This window comes from Labrus bergylta, chromosome 9 (genome assembly GCF_963930695.1).
Source record: "Labrus bergylta chromosome 9, fLabBer1.1, whole genome shotgun sequence".
NCBI classification, from domain to species: Eukaryota; Metazoa; Chordata; class Actinopteri; order Labriformes; family Labridae; genus Labrus; species Labrus bergylta.
This window is the reverse complement of record NC_089203.1, coordinates 8,909,160-8,927,396: the sequence shown is the minus strand read 5'-3', so window position 1 is coordinate 8,927,396 and position 18,237 is coordinate 8,909,160. Positions and strand designations below refer to the sequence as shown.

Sequence of the window (18,237 nt, the reverse complement as noted above, 5' to 3'; positions counted from 1 at the left end):
GTTTTACATGTAACTCATGGTACATCCAAGGGTGCTGACAAAATCTATTAATACTGAGACAGTGTTGCTGATGGTCTTCAGGTGCTCGTCTCTCTGCCTCTTTAACTCCATTTGGAATATCTGGCCACAGTCTGAGCAGGAGATGCATTGAGATGCCATTTAAATCAGTGGACTAGAAAGTGATGGATCCTGATTTCCTCTGTGCCCGTCCTCTATGTTTCCCCATGAATGTTAACAGGATGAAAGCTTTCAAATTATTATGACAAGTTGAGCTTTCAGGAACAGACTGTTTCCCAGTCGATTAACCAAGGAAGAGGGTTTGCCAACCTCCTCATGTCTTTTGCAAGTCCCCTTGATTTAGTGAATGCTCCAAAGGTACTGAAAGATAAGAAATCCCTTGAAAAGACAGATTGCAGGTGCAGAGCCCAGCTAGGGTAAATGAGAGCAGAGTGCTGCAGCTGAGGTATCAGCCTGTAAGTCCAAGGTTGATGGATTGAAATCCTCCTCTGCCAATGCACACTTCTTTGTTTTTAAAGACTTAAAAAAAATAAAAAAATAAATGCTAGCATTTTTATTCTTAAACCTTGTTATTTCTCATATTTTCAAGGGGCTAATTGCCTCTGACATTAAAGTCTGGGAGGGACGCTTACACGCTGTCATGATGTCATACTGCTCTATTCTAAATTGAAAGTCCTATCAATTCTGAATACTTTACAATCTTTGTAATTTCACCACTTCTTGATAAATGAGCAACTTTTTACACAATTGTTTGAGCAATCTTATAACTTTAAGAAGGTTATCACCAAACATTTTAAGAATGCTTTCAGAGAACGCTGTCCTCGAACATTCTGGGAACTCAAAGAACATTCCCGGTAACATCCTCAGAACGTTTTTACAACAAAAACAAAGCTGGTGCGGATGTAACTGGATTTGTTCATCAAAATGGAGATGAATACTGGAGAGCAGAAAATAATATGAAGCAGCTTCATTACGTGTGTCTAGATCACGCTGAAGTCTATACTGCTCTCATCAAGTATATTGCAACATGCTGGATTAGGATACAGTCTAGTACCTCCAGGTGTTGTGAGTATCTTGCCCTCTGTCTCTGCATTTGAAAAAGGAACTATTGTAGTAAAAAAGAGAGAAGTGAAAGTGATCTAAATGATCTACAACATATTAATTCAAAAAACCACATCATGTTCTCTAAACTAAGTCACTTAAAAGCTTTAGTAAAGTGGACTGTTAGGCTCATAATAAGCCTTTTTCAGCAAACTAATTCCCAATAGTTTTAAGTAGAAATCACAGTTGCCAGTCTTGTTTTCGTCGCGTTAAGCTCCAGTCAATTTTGAAAGATGCTAATTGTGCACTAATCATGTGTAATTGGCCACTGGAGAGAATGGAGAACGCAGAGGGATATAACCACCTGTTGAAGGACTGCTGAACAGTGAACAGTATCAGTGGACACTTCAGACGATGGTGTTACCAAACAGGGGATTTCACTCGCCATAAATGTTTTTTTTCAAAGGGCACAGATTTATGGGATGAATGCCTTGAACACAATTGAACAACATGGACTCAATGAAGCACAGGATTTAAGCAGTTTTTTAGTGCGACTAAATATTACATCTTGTTTCTTTCTTTATTGTAAAGTGGGCGGTCAACTGGACCCATAGGAAGAGTTGAGTCAATATGTCCCTTCACACTCCCCCCTTCCCGTTAAGTTGGAGAGCAGCTTCACTATTGAGTTCCACTGTATCTGTTACATTCAGCTTATTATATTCAGTAAGCCATAGTGGAAAGACCTTGATCACTTTATTTAATTGACATAAATGAGTACTTTTCTTGTTAATCTCGTACGTATGTTTTGGTCTATATGCTCTGTATCTGTAAATGTACTTTTTGATACACTCTGTGGATGAAAGATGTCGGGTTGTTTTGATGCACGCTAAAGTTTTAGTTGAGTCTGTGACCTGGGATAATGTTTATTGTGTGAGGACGCTTCTTCTTCTTTGGATTTTATCGGCAGCTGGCATCCAAGAAGTTGCGATACTGTCCTCGGATTTAACCATCCCTCAGATTTCTAAATCTCTTCTTTCTAGTCCCTCTCTCTCCATTTCTGACATCATGCTATGTTTAAATACTTTCTACATTTAATAAGAACATATTCAATTGTTTCTGCTTGATAGCATACCTCACAAAGACCAGATGGATGTTTTCCAATGATGCTCTTCTGTTGCTCCCCCTGTATTTTACTATATCCATTTTGTTCTGAATTGAATATAAATGTCTTCCCTTTGTCTCACTGCTACAATATTTTTGCCGTTTCTGGTTGGTTTTACTCCATCACTTTTTCCCTTCTCACTCAGACAGTTTGATTTTAATATCAATACTCTCTTTATTAACAGCTTCCTTTGCCAACCTGTCCACCTTTTCATTTCCTTCAATGCCTGTATGTGCTGGAACCCACATGAATGCCACATCTGACCCCTGTCTAACCACCCCAGAATGTGTAAATATTATTTCATACAGTAAATCTCGGCGACTGCAAGGTGTGTGAGGAAGCTCCCACTGGTCACTCACTGAGTTTGGGGAGGTAATCATCTCAGTGCAGTGTCAGGTAGTGATGTTACGTTTGACACCGAGGCTTTGAAGCGTGTGTCGAGTAGGAGGGGCATTTCTAGCCGAGGCCCCGTATCGAGGCTCGTGTCATTTTCAGAGAAAGCGCGTCATCGATGACAAACAAGGCCTCACCTCGAGTAGAACTACGTCATTGATTTGTTTGTGTTTCGGGTTGTGGATGAAAGGAAGCGAAACCCACTTGTCATGTCTCCTCGTGAGTTTGCCCTCACTGAAGCACATTCACTTTCACTGCCCAGTTACACGAGCACTCTGTCCCCAGTTAGCCTACAGAAGCACTTTCAATCAAACTTTACACACATGTTGTCCCTCTTTCTTTCAATCTTCCTTTTTTCCTGGATTTGTAGTTAACATAGGCCCTCAAACTTGTTGAACAATAGATTTATATGTTTAATAGGCTATATCGTGATAGGAAATCATAAAAAAACAAGATCACCAAAAAATATGATTATATTAACTAAGGTATGTTGTACATCACACAAACAATAAGTTTCTTGGACAATCATGTCAGCTAACTTTACAAATGGAATATCCTTCTGTTGAAAACACGTAAGCTATGTTTCTAAACCAGCAGTTACCGCAGGTATTTTTAGCATCACCGTTTAATCCAAATACAGACTCCTCTGGCTCCATAATGCAGTACTAAAGGTTTGATTCCCAGCTCCTGCAGCCATATGTCTGATGAGGTCTTGAGCAAGACTCTAAACCCCAAGTTGCTCCTGCTGGTATGTTATAAAGTAATATAACGCAAATCCTTATTGGTTACCGCAGTAGTACAATTTGCTATAACATGTCGGTAATGCAATGGCATGTGATGTGATCAATAATAATTTGGCTGCTCTATATTGTTTTGACCAGTAGGTGTCACTAGTGTACACTGTGTTAAATGAGGCCTATTTGCGATACAATTGGCTGGAAAGCCTCATTGCTTCACGAAGGGTGCGTTCGAATTGTCCCTCCTATCTCCTTTCACTATCGACTTTACCTTAACCCCGGAAGCATTTAAATGGCGGCCATGATAAGAGCCGTTCGAATTCTCTAAAAGTTAAGGAAAGGTGGGTCAATGCTTCCTTTATAACCTCCTGGACCATCCTTTACCAAAGGAGATGAGATTTGACGCCCCACAATTCCTTGCGGCCGCAACATTTAAAGAGAGTCGCGCATCCGACTGTTCACGAACATTAACGATGATCGTAAAGTGACACAGATCATGTAAGAGATAAAAGATAAGAGACATTTTTATCAGATGATGTTTTATTCAACATATTTCATTCTCTTAAGAATGCTGTGCAGTTGTACATTTGTATGCTTAAAACATTATGTATAGGTTATATCTTGCAGAAATGTAACAATTAATTTCATACAATCATATTTACTTTGATGTTGATTTATGAGTGGACAGGAAGCTGATGGTTTCACTTTTGTTACTTGTAACCTGGTAGTCTATATTTCTTTTATTTCAATCCCAATTTTGTGGTGATTAGGATTATTTCACCAGTAAGAAGGCACAGGGGAAAGTTTTTTAGATGCGCTTTTTGTAGTCCATTTTCGGAACATTGTAGTTTCAACACGGCAGACTCACGTCATTAACCTCCGCCGGCCCGTCGCATTTAATGACGTCGCCTAGTTGAAAATGTGGTCGGATTGTCAGAGCAACGAGATCGCCTTTCCCTCAGTCCTTTATGAATTCTCCTAACATCTTTTCTTGACCTCATGACGTTTTCGCGGGGTTAAGGTAAAGTGGATAGTGAAAGGAGATAGGAGGGACAATTCGAACGCACCCAAAGCCTCATTTCGCCATCACTAGTGTCAGGTGTGTGTGTGTGTGACTGATTGGCCCTGATTTGGCCCAGGTGTGTTGAGCTTATATATTCCCTTGAGTTGCAGCACTTTGTGTTAACTCATTATCTCACCATCAGAGATTGTGAAAGGTTCTCTTGGTGGTCCATGTGTGTTTTAGAAGAGTGTGATTCTGCATATGCCCCACTAGCCTTAGGTTCAATTTCCAGCAGCTCTGAAAGTATAATTTATTGGTGCTGGGAATTTGTGATCTTGCCTATTTGTTTCTGTTTAAACACAAGCCTGGTGGCCTTAGTGTCTCAGTAGAGTTTTGTTGTTCTTCCCTGGTGGTTTGGTTTCTCCTCATCTCACAGATCCCTCTGGGGATAACTTGAAGATACACGGGGTCTGCAATTTCGTCCCACTACCCCATTTCCGTTCATATTGCGATGATTGGTGTTTAACACACCTTTGTCAACGCTGCGCTAACCTGAGGAAGCTGCAGGCTAAGTGACCACAAGAAGAGGCAGCAAAAGTTTATTGGATTTGAATTCAGGTGTTTATTATCAAATTGTACACCTCCCTTCTTTTAGAAAAAGCAGTCACTTTAAGTTTACAATCACTTCAGTTTTTTTTCCCTTCTTTTCACCTCTGGTGATTAATTTATCACCTCCTGAGCACGGTGGTCACAGGTGACTGACACTGGAATTTAATTAAAGGTCCCATATGATGCTTTTTCTGGTTATATATGCACTTTAGTGTGTTTTCAAGTGTACTGTGCATGTTTAGGCACATCTATGTGCAGAAATTCAAAGTCTGTGGAAACGCGGCTTCTTCTACCTCCTCCTGTTAGCTGTAGCATTAGCTGCATGTAATGCTCAGTTCTAGCCCCCCTCGATAAAAATGTGTCAGTCCGACGTCATTGTCAGTGTGAGATCACTGATCTAAGCCCATTGGCTCGTTGTGGCAAGCCCTGCAGATGATGTTGCACGCCCGTTAACTTCTGCAGCACGCCCACGATATGCTGTAGTCTGCGGTAGTCTGCAGTAGCACAGTAGTGCTAAGGTGCTAATGTTTTTGCTGTCCTCAGACGGAGCCAGTGGCTGCATTCCCAATATGGTAAAAGAGGCGGGACATTTCCGAGAACCATGCTGAGCGACTGACCAATTACGGCAGAGCCGACCGATCAGATCAGACTTGGCACACATGGGGACTCTGAACGTGGGCACTTCAGAGCCTTAGAGAGAGAGTCAGAAGCGAGCCGGTGCATGGAGCGGCAGTACATGAAAACAGACACTTTTTTAGAAATATAGCTATTGTGAACATACTTTAGTAGGTACATAGATTAATATACAAACCCCAAAAAGGGCAGAATATGGGCTCTTTAAGGCAAGCAGGGCAAAACCATGATATCTCAATTAGTGGGAAGCTTGCCTGTCTGCCTTTTGAATCACAATGCTCAGATGGATTGCACACTCCATTTTAATTCAACAGTTCTGTGTTTGTATTAATGCACGTTCAAACATGTCAGTCGAAGCCATTATTTAGGGCATTAATGCTTTTCTTCTGGAGTCTGAACTCTGAGGTCATAGAAAATACAACTGAGTGTGAGACGGATGCAGACGTCATTAAAAAAAACCCCTCTTGGATATGAAAGAATGGTATTGATGTTGATAGGGATTTCACTTGTAGCATATCTGTCTCCTGGCAAAGTGTTACTTTAAAACAAATGTCATGTAAGTTTCTTTGTCTTTCACTAACATGATCACAAACTCTGAGTTCCCCTCCTTTTATTTTCCGCCCTTTTTATTTTTGTAGCTATTTGAGTCAAACCTGGAATCAGGATGAACATATTTTCTAATATGATAGTAACTAACCAACAGAGGCTTGCACATTACCGCACCTAATAAGATTTAGACCTTTATTGTTGGATGTAAAAGGCAAAGGACTATAACCAAACAGTTGTCTGACTAAAAACAATCCAACGATCAATTATCTCTACTGCTTACCCTGTTTGGGGTTGTAGAGTCTGGAGATGATTACAGCTGTCATTGGATGAGAAGAGGGGGTTCACTCTGAACTGCTGAATGGTCAGTCCCAGGGCTGACGTATAGAGACCATCAACCCAGTCACACTCACATTCACACTTTAGGTCTCACTTCCATTTCTGCTTACTCTAACAGTGATGACAGAGCCCACATTTCTTACCAACCTCCAATCTGAAACATTATTAGTCATATTATGAGCAAAACTAACTTAGTTTTGTACCAGTTTGTCTCAGCAACAAAAGAGGTCTAGACAACTGAAATTTCTTCTGTTGGTGGGGACCTGTTTGTGATATAAACGAGTCCTTCCTTCCTGAAATGCTGAAAAGTTGAGTCATGTTGAGGTTAGACTGTTTATACAGGGAAAAGAACTGTTCCTTTGCTTTAGGGTTAGGACTGTTTTGATTGTGAAACACTGCAGCCTGCAGGAGATCTGTAAAAGCAGCTCTTTAGTGCCTGCACTGATCACATTAGAAATTCGGATCCATCTGATGTGCATCTGTTTGATGTCATTAAAAAAAAGCTAACCTTCCCTCTGTGGAGACTCGCGGTCAAAGCCTAATAACAATGAATGAAGCTACAAGTGTAAATACAAAGCAAATGGATCTGAGGCGTCAGAGTTTCATGTGAGAAACCATTCAAACAGGAAACTGCTCTAGAATGGACGCATGCCTTCTTTTAATCAACTCAACCAACTTTACAATTACAATCAAAAGATTCCTTCTGGCGCGTTGACTAAGATTCTAAAGCAACATGCAGAGAGCTCTGCATGCAGCAGTCCATCCAAGCTTTGCCTGCTCTGCTCAGTTGACTTTAATCAGAGCATACTGTAGATCGGCTAGCATAGATCTAAGCAGGCACAAATCCTTTTATGTTATTGCTTTTAGTTCTCTAAGTCTGTTAGATTGCACGCCTACCCTGCAGCTGCTCCAAGACCTTCAGTCCCCACCCCCCCCACCCCCGTTTGACTCTCCCTACATAATAATACTGTTAAATGTATTTTCTGCAAGTTAAATCTTTAACATGAAGTAAAGCTAGTAATCATCCTTCTGTCATTGTTGGCCAATTACATCTCTAAACTCACAGGAAGCAGACTACAGATTACTGAATTGCTCTTCGCAGATTAAAGAAGTGACTGTACTACTTTCCTTGAGACTCCCTCTTAAGAAAGAGAAGTTATTTGCTACACATGCTACATATTCATAATGTAAAATGTGGTTTAGAGGGGTTTGTCAGTGTACGTTTTTCTATATATGAAATCAAACATATCCTCACTTGCTCTGTAAAGCCCTTGATTAGCCTCTGTGACAGATAGACACAAGCTTAATGCAACCTCTGTTGACACATGAACAAACAAATCAGTATTGAACTGTCGAGGTGCATTAATTATGTTTTTCTATTGGTTAAAACAGCAACAGCCTTGGCAACAACATTGAATGACACATGCAGACAATTCAGTGATAGAACCTGGTATATAGTTTTGGTATTGCCATCTGTTAAAACTGGGACATATTAGTGCCGGTCAAATCAGGATGTTTGGCAGAAAAAATGTGGCGGTAACAATTTCGTTTTTTGCATTCAAACATGCAGCTCACTGACAAAACTTCAGTTTTGTGTGAGTGTGAAAGCACCAAGACTGAGTTTGATAATGCACCGTACCTTTGTGTGTGTGTCTGTGTTTACACACACACAAAGGCTATGACTAACTTCCGTGCTAATGAGGTTGGACTTTCCTAACAACTGGTTTTTCTTCATCTGCCACGTACAAAAAAGGAGCAACAGAAATCTTCACTCCATCCTCAACTCATCAAAGGATGAGGGATTAAGGAGGAAGTTAAAAATAGCCCACATGAAGAGAGAGGACTTTTTAGTTGTGGGCTGATAGCTAAAATGTGCTCCCCCTCTCCCCTCACTTTATCCCCCTTCATCCTACACTCATTTCTTTTTAAGCTCCAGGCATTTTGTCCAAACGCTGCAGAAGCCTTGAAGGTCCGATTCGTGTTTTATTACTGTATTTGGAGTCAGTCCTATAATCCGCTGACTCTGTCAAATTTAGCATCATAATCTTATTATATTGCTTCAGCTGCCAACGAAATGCACACACGATGGTTCGTTCAGTGCCAGTCATCTTCTATCTAGTTTAGCTCTGTTATCCTGTACTGTAAATACACTGGATTAAAAAAAACACATTTAAAACTATCAGAGACCAAATGACTATATATACATGTATGAAGAGAATAAAAGATGACAGAACATCTTCTCGGAGGCATTACTCTGTCAAATCAAAAACACAAAGCCATAACACACACTCTGCTCCGAGAGCTCCATGAATCTGTCTAACACATGTAATATAACAATACCAACCAATCGTTAAAACCTCTTAGAGCATGCAATCTGGTTTTGTAAAATTTCATATTGTTGTATACTATTTAAGTTTGTGTTATTTTTTACATAATTAATTTTTAGATCATCCTGCCCAGTTGGGGCGGCAGAAGCTCAGTCTGTAGGGACTCTGGTTGGGAATCAGAAGGTCCCCGGATCAAGTCCCGGTGCAGACTAAGCCTGGAAAATTGTTCTGGGAGCTTGATACGTGTTGTGTATGTGTATTTGTGTTTTCTCTCCGGTGTACTCCACTATACCCACACACTCCATGCATGTGTCTTGAAGTTGAGCAAAACTTCAGCTTACTCCTTTTGAAGAAAGAGTGTGTTTTTGAACGAAGCCTTACTGTTCTCGCTGTATGTTGCCTGTTAGTTTTGACTTTTATTTAAGATTAGATTGCCTTCTATTCTGTTTGTTCTGTGAAAGAAGCTTGTTTTGAGTTGTACCTTTTTCTTGAACCCTTATGCAAACCACTCCCACCAACTAGCTAAGGACCTATTACGTCTCAATAACATGAGTGTAATATTGAAATTTTCCTCATGGGAACAATAAAGTATCTTCTTGTAGTGTTACTATCAGAAGTAATCCATGGGATTTTTTTGTTTGACCACTAGCAACCTGTGCAGCATGACTTTCTATGATGTAGATGTTGTAACAAATGAATGCACAGGGTAAAAGCTGACCCGTTGAGGTGTGATAGTTGCAATTCACACTTCATCCATAAACCGTGTTTAGTTCATTGTTACTTCACTCTCATGTTTCAGCTTCACTGTGCAGAATGATGTCTGCACACAGTTTGATGCTGGAAGCATTATTCTTTTTTTTTTTTTTTTTACATTTATCTGCACTAAAAGCATCCAAACCATTTGGGAGATCACAAATGGTTTAGAAGCCAATCCCTGTCCAGTGTGTAACATACAAAAGTGTAGAGGATTGAAGCCTCCGGTGCACAAACACCATAAATGAACTTTTGGTGGAGTTGGGCACATCTCCAGGTAAACTTTTTATCTAAACCTTTTGAATAGAAAATATTTTGATATTCAAAGAAGCTGAATTTTAAGATATCTACTCAATTAAATAATGACCATACTTTATCATCAGACATCAAGGAGACATGTTACGTTGAAGAACTGGTTTCTCTGACAACAAAGCAGCAGTCAGTATGTCCTCCTTTTGAGTTTAGGTTCTGATCCTGAATGGTCTGAATTTGATTGGACCGGAGAAGGTAGGTGGTTTTAGGGCACCCCCACACGGCCGTTTTGGACAAGTAAAGAAATGATTGATCAAAGGGAAGAACATTCTATGATTATGATTTAAGTCAAGTCCAGTTGGTCCACATGGTATGTAACTGCATTGTACATCGTATTGTTTTACATTGACTAAAAGGAGGAGGAGCTAGAAGAAGCTTTCGAAACAATTGGTACAAGTCCCTTCCATGGCTGGATTACTCGCTTACTGTTTCCGCTGTTGACATTTCTCCCTTCCAGATGCCCCCAAGAGTGTTTTTCCTACAAAGAGGGTTATCACAGGCCACATTTAATGAAAGTGGTTTCTGTTCACATGCCAAATCAGAAAACCATGTTAATGCGATGTGCGCATGGACAGAGTACAAAAAAATGAGCGGCAAAAATACCTCAACGTTAGCAAAAATAGATGAGCAAAATAGAAAGCAGGTGATTGAAAATCAAAATTACATAAAAGCACGAGCTGAGATTCTGATCTTAGCTGCCACAGAAAATATTGCCAAGTGGGGAAAATGGCGGTTCCAATGGCTCAGACAATGAAGGTGTTTGGCTATGTTAAATATGCTTGGCAACCATGACCCTGAGATTTAGAAAAAGACTTGAAGAGCACGCTAAAAATGCAACCAACACCAGTAAAACCATTCAGAATGAAATGCTGTCATGTTTGGCAGGAATGACGAAATAATTCTACAAGTTAAAAAGAGCACACAGTTTTCTGTTATTGTTGATGAAACTAAAGCAAATCTCTTTTGTTCACAGATATTACCATAGCGGTGTAGTTCATGAGAGTTCAAGGAGGCAGATCATTTAGATGCTGCTGCTTTAACCCAAAAGATAATTAGCCGTTTTGAAAAACACGGGTTGGAGTACAAGGAAAAACCTTGTAGGTCAGGGATACGTGGTCCAAATTAAAAAGCCATTATTACAGCGAAAATTAAAATGTTTCAAAACTGGTATCAAGAACTCATTTCTGTAGTGGTACACACAAAAAAAAAATGTGAGGGTTTTTATTTTTCAAGCACAACAGTCAAACATAAATGTGCATAATAAGAGGGCCATTTTTTAATTGACTGACATGCTGACTTGTAGCTGTTTCATGGAGACTTAAGACCTGCCTCAGCGCTACCTCTTTTTGTCTCTAGACTAATCAAAAGTTATGTTTGGGATAGCATTTCCAAAATGGGGGAGGCTGTGGCTCAGTTGGTAGAGAGGGTTGTCTCCAAACCGGAAGATTTGGGGTTTCAATCCCCAGCTCCTGCAGCCACATTCACAATGACACTTAACCCCAAGTTGCTCCTGCTGCTTCATTGGCGGTCTGTGAATGTGTATGAGTGGGATTAGTTACTTATGATGGTAGATGGGACCTGCCATGTAAAAGCGCTTTGAGTAGTCACAAGACTAGAAAAGCAATATACAAGCTCAAGTCTATTTACCATTTACCAAAATGGCAACAGCCATTGATAGGCTTCAAACCACTTCTTCAGAAAACACTGGGTGACATCACTGAGACTGTGTCCATTTTTCATACAGTCTATGCTTACAATAAAAGAGTAGAATTAAATGAAAGGTGGCAAAGAATTACTAAATCACAATAAGTAGGCAGAAATCCAGTATAAGCCTAACACCTCAGAGAATAGGTCCAGTTGGAAGTGTCTGCAGTGAGGACAGCTGCAGTACTACTGCTATCACGATCTACTGGACCTCTAAGTGAGGGTGAAACAACCGAGACCAACTATAGGCTTAGTATGAATGAAAGTTAGTCCAGAAAGTCAAGCAGACTGTGGGGAACCATAAGTATTGATGTATGGTTTATCTTATTCTCAGAGAGATGAGCAAGATGCTTTGAGAGAATGGTTTCGGAATTAAATGATCCCTCACTCAAGCAAATCCACACTCATAACCTCCAAGGTGTGTCGTGTCTCTCACACAGCAGATCTGTCCTCTCTGAGTTGTTACTGTGGCTACTGAAGGGTAGAAACTGCTACGATAACGGGGAAAGAATCTGTTTCTTATAAATTAAAAACACAAAGCACACACATGCAGTGAAACACACTCACACTGTGTACATGTTGATCAACAAATACAGAGACACACCTTCCACCTTCATTAGCTGCTGAAGTTAAAGTCAGCGTGAAGGTGAGAGAGATGAATTATATGTGTGGGGTTTTCTTTTGCGTGTGTCTCTGTGTATTGTTGTCAGCCTTCAGAGTTTTCATCTCTCAGTTGTCATCTGCATCTCATTCTCCCAGAATCCTTTAAGAGGCTTTCACACCAATCACTCCCTCTCTGTCTGAGCGTCTGCGTGTCAATCTCTCTCTGCCATTCTGCTCGTCACCTCAGGAAAACACAAATGTGCAGACTGATGGAGAGGAGCTTTTCTTTGCATGAACACCCCGCATGCTCTTCCCCTACTTTGGAGGTTGCTCAGCTTGATGTTTCAAGGTGGCTGTAAGAAACAAATAAGAAAACAGGGAAAGAAAGAACTTCCCCTTCCTCTGTCTTTTACTCTTGACAAATTTGTTTCTGCAAGACATAAACAGGACAGGTCACCACCTACACATCTGCCATTTGGTGGACACTTTCTATCTAAAGCACCTTACATGGCCTCCAGTTACATTGTTTACCTGTTAAAAAACGAAAAAAAACAGAATAACCCTGCAGAGTCGATGGCAGCCGGTCGTTGTAATGAGGCAACAGTGACAGCAAACGCAAGAGGAAAGGACTTGTTGTTATTTGCTTTGTCTGTGTTTCAGTGACATGTTGCAGGTGGATTCTGCCTTCAATTATTTGCTGCTGTATGGAACCACTGTCTGTGTGGGGTCGAGTTGTTAGGAGGTTAAGTTCCACCTTGAGCTCTGCCACAAAGTTTATAATGCTAAGTCTGAATGATATAGAAATAGAAGAAGACATCATCATGCTTGAGCACTAATGTAAACTAATGGAGCATAAATGTGAAAATCTTCTAAATTTATATGCAATTTCATTTTAGTTCCTAGTATCATTTACCATCCAATATGCTGGATCCTGCAATGGAAACTGACAGCTTCTTTTTTCCATCCATTATCTATACTGCTTTTCCTGTTCTGTGTTGCGGGGGGCTGTAGCTAATCCCAGCTGCCACTGGGCGAGAGGCGGGGTACACCCTGGACCAGGGGTGGGCAACTGGCGGCCCAGGGGCCACATGCAGCCCCCATCAACCCTCAATGTGGCCCTCAGGTCAATTTTTACATATCAATGAATTGGAAACATGAAGAAAATGTGACAGAATCTGCCATGAAATCATGAAAACCAGAAATACATCCATAATAATATTTGATCACTAGCATATGTTGAGTTACATTTGAGACATAATTGATTCATAATTGATCGTTTTTGTATACTACAATTTGGCCCTTTGGCAGGGAGAATTAATTGAATGTGGCCCTTGCCGTGACCAAAGTTGCCCATCCCTGCACTGGACTGTTCACCAGTCAATTACAGGTCTGACATAAAGAGACAGACAACCAGCCACAGTCACACCTACAGGTAATATAGAGTCACCAAATAACCTAACAGTATGTCTTTGTACCATGGGAGGAAGCCAGAGAACCAACACATGCACAGGAAGAACATGCAGACTCTACACAGAGAGGCTCCTGTCTCACAGGGATCCAACCAGAATCCTCCTTGCTGTGAGGCGACAGCCCCAACCACCGCCCCACTGTGCAGCCTACACATCAGGTTCCCCACATATATTTGAAAGATCATCGATCAACTCTTTTATACAATTATAGTCTATATGGTTCGTTATTTGAACCAGGCTGTGAACATATTTATTTCTGCTGTAAAAACAGACACTTTTGAATGGGTGTGTATGTGACTTCAGGGGCCTCTGCAGACAGCCTCAATGTGGACCCCTCGACAAAACTGCTGTTTTTGCACTTCCGCATTAGTTTCAATTTTCAATACCCGAGGTTGCTGCTTAATCATGCCCCTCATGGCTATTGTATTGCAGTTCAAGCTCAGTTGCTTATTTACCTTATTTCCTTTTTTCATGTAAAACAGGAGAAACATATTTTTCACAAAAGATGATAGTTTAATCAATTGTAAGACTCATTTTTATTGTGTTGATAAATCCTGACCTGTCCTTAATGGACCCCAGATCAGCCTCACAGAGGAAAGTTTAAAAGGCCATTTATATTATTTCCCCCCCAAAACAAACAGCTTTAATTTTCATGTCTGCCAGAGGAGCACACTATTAGAGGGAAACTCCATGCAGTTCAACGTGGCTCCACAGTGATGGATTGATCTGCAGTGTATGAGGCAGATATGTCTGTTTTTACGTTTGCTTGTGTGAGCCTCAGGGTGAGGACGACTGCCTGTGATCAGTCTTTATGATGTTGGTTATGGCTGTTAACTTTATGACCCCATAGAGGACAAACAGCCCATCTTATCACTCTCTCTCTTTCTCACACACAAACACACAGACTTTCTATCACACACTGACTCGTCTCTCGGTGTGTGTTTCTGGGACAAACAGGACATTATGTTGACTGATCTGAGGGGACATCAGCTCCGAGAAATGACTATTGATCTGAAGGATGAGACACTTCCCTGTAAGGGATTCCTGAGCAGTTTAACTTAAAGCTCTTGGCTCAAAAATGTCAATTAGCAATATAGTCATGGGACACATTATGTTTCCAATAATTTCTCAGGACCCACATGATCCTCATTCCACTTTCAAAAACCACAAAAAAAACCATCACAAGTATCACTTTAGTTTGATACACCTTTATTCTGTGAATAAAATAAGAAGTTGCGATTCTGTCGAACTACACAGCATTGATATGAAGGCAAACTATATTAATTATAGAATTGAATTGGCATTTAATGGAGTGTCCGTTTAGTTGCCGTTTAATGTCTTTCTAGACGGTAAGTGAGAATATAATGCCCCCCCCCCCCAAAAAAAAACAAAATCTGAAAACCTATCTGCTGTTTTAAGATCTGAGACTTAGCTAGATCAATATCTCTGGTGGACAGTGACTCATGGCAGCTTCCATCAGAGTAAAACTTTCTTTCTAAGGCTCTGTTAGACTTACCTGGAGCTGTTAATACCACCTGAACAAAAGGTTTCGCTCAGCTTTGAATAAGTAATATTCTGACAATTAATGAAAGGCTCTCTTTCCAGGATATCAGCGAGCTAAGAGGTCGTGAAGTTTCAGGTTATTGACTTTGCTGAAGAAAAGCTGCTTTTATTTCTCTTTTCACACCAGTTTGATTCCACTGACCCTCATTGCCAAAGGGCTTGGATTAGTGGGGTGCTGGCATTTTATCAAACAGGATTTTACATCAGCGGTGTGCAGACGCAGCCTGACACTGACTCAGACAGGAGAAGCTTCATACCAAGGATTTCGTTATCTTCTTTGTCATCTTGTGTCTCATTGTTTACCCAACTTTTAATCTCTCTCTGGCTCACAGCTGCTATCTCGGTTTGTTTCTGCATTGAGCATAGAGTGGCAACTCTAAAACTTTAACCTCTGCAGATTATTGGAATATTGTAATTCCTTTTTACTATACAAATAATACAACCGCTAAAATACATTTATTTAGCCTTCTTTTACTTGATTTCATTAAATTCAAAAGCTATACACTGTAAAAACTGACATCAAGTCAGTTGTACTTAAATCTTTAAGTTAACACAACTTTTGATCACAATTCAATTCCTGTGAAATTATCTAGTTAAGTCAAAATGGTTTTTCAATTTCTTTTGACTTGAAATCAAAAATACTTTATCAAAAGTTGAATCCACCTAAAATATTGAGTTAAATGAATTCATCAATTTAAATTGAATATATATTTCTATTTTAGTCTTCAATCAGTTTAGTTTATATTTTTAGTGATTTTGTGGAAACTTTCAACTTCCTTTCAAATAACAATTAAAAAAGGTATCATGTCTACAGGTTATTCATTTTATCATAGAAACCAACCAACTTCAGTTCTTCCTTTAATAGCAGATCAGATCAAATAGCACATCTAAACATTCACAAATGTTTTGACTTCAAATACTGTGCTGGCTTGTTGGTTAAAACCATTTCCATCCAAGAATGTGCAAAAAACAGTTTACCATTCATCGTCACTTTTCTCAGCATTCTCAGATGTAATAAACTTATTAAATCAATAACTTACACATTTAATGAGGTGATCTTACTATGGTAAAACAAACACTAGAAAAGATCTGAGACAACGTCCAAATATTTCTTGGCATCTTTCAGAAAACTCTCGACCTCAGTGTAGTGCCTACACAGCTTTATGAAGAAGTCTTTTTCTCAGTCCATGGACCCTTGAAGGAGCGGTGGTCACCACCAATATTCATTTATGACTTTAAATGTACACTGCACTTCCTTTTGTTAGTCAATGTTAATTGCATGCAGCAGACCCATAAGCATAGCTACCATATGCAAATAGTCCTTCATGCCATGCTGAATGATTTGATCCTCCAGGACTCATCTTCTATCACCAGGAGGATGACAACGTTTGTGTCCTTTGTTAAGCCGTCCTCAGTGTCTGTAGACTTACAAAAGACAGAATAAATAGATATAGCTGTAAAATGTTTGCAATACTCTGAGAAACACTTTTAGCCAGCAGAGCCAAGTTGGTGTGATGTATATTAATGATGAAACACTAGGAGGGTGTGCTGGGTCTGAAATGTATTATCCAAAAAGAACAAAACAAAAACATGACACGAGTATGTTTGATTTGTTGTGAACTGTGAGTCTAATCTACTCAAACTATCTATATTGTATTCTTCAAGTTTACAAATATTTCCATACACATAAGCAGCTAATCATGTTAGTCTTGTAAATCTCAGCTGAATTTGATGCATTATTAGCTCTATGGTAACACTGAGGGGAGTTTACAGTCAGCTGAATCAGCGCATAGAAAACTTATCATTGTGACAAAGTGGGTGAGAAGCTCTTCTCTTATTCATCACTTGTTACTTAAATAATTTGTTATCAAATCACATTATTAATTACAGTTGTGCATTTAGCTTTAACTTATTTTTTGCTTGTGTAACATTGCAGCACTTACTGTCCAGGGTTTGTTTGTGTTAGCATGAAGTGTAAGATTAAGATTAACTTTACTGATCCCGCAAGGGGAAATTTCTGTTATTACACTCTGTAGTCATGCAACACACACATGCACAAACAGGATCATATGGACATGCACTAATGGAGGGATGTCAGGGTGACGGAGCTGCCCACAGCGGGCGCTCCTGAGCTGATGGTGGGGAGGGGGTTTAGTGCCTTGCTCAATGGCACCTCAGCAGTGCTCGGGAAGTGATCTGGCACCTCTCCAGTTACCAGACCAACTTCCATATTTGGTCCGCACTGGGACTTGAACCCGGCGACCCTCCAGTTCCCAACCGTCAATTCACATCAAAAGTATAAATCAACTTAAAGCAAACACACAGTCTTGATTTAGTTCAGTCATTTTTATTATGTTTCTGGAAGTACAAAATATCATTGTTTGTCTCTGATCCATACTTACCTCTGTTTGTTCAGTTCCCCATGTGGTCCCATGCAGCTAAAAGGGGCTAGCACAGCACTTCCTGAGTATTTATCAGATTGATGACGTCATCGCTGATATCACTGGGGCAGACCATCTGAAGGGGTTTTATTTCTTAGAAATGTTTTCTTTCTAATCTCTTCTTTCATGTTTAAGTTACTGGTAGAATGTCATTTCAATATTTAAATCTAATTTAGTTGAGTAAATGATCTGAGGATAAGTTAGATTTATTTGCTTTAAGAGAAAAATGTAAACCCACTATTTGAGTTGTGCTGCACCCAGTGGCGGCCATTTTGTTAATGGGGTCGTCTATAAAGCCAGGAGACATTTGTTCTTTGCATGAGGAGAGGTGAGGACGTGTTCTGACTGGATCCTGCAGATATGAAGACATTACCCCGATGTTGGCTTCTCTTCAATGGCTCTTTAAAACTGCATTTTAGTACAGCACTTGGATTGAAAGCATTATTATTATGATTAAATTAAACAATGCTTTAGGATAAAAAAACACAATGTGATACACATGTATGTAAATACAGGTGTCTAGTCTTTAACTTAAATATCACATATTATGCAAAATAGACTTTACCATGATTTTGTCCCCAGTC

The 18,237-nt window shown here is 39.9% G+C and overlaps 1 long non-coding RNA gene across 1 annotated transcript in view; it reads left to right on the top strand.

Annotated features, from left to right (window-relative positions):
* Positions 1-18,237, top strand: part of LOC114920325 (uncharacterized) — a 99,892-nt gene that overhangs the window by 58,431 nt on the left and 23,224 nt on the right. The window lies entirely within an intron of this gene.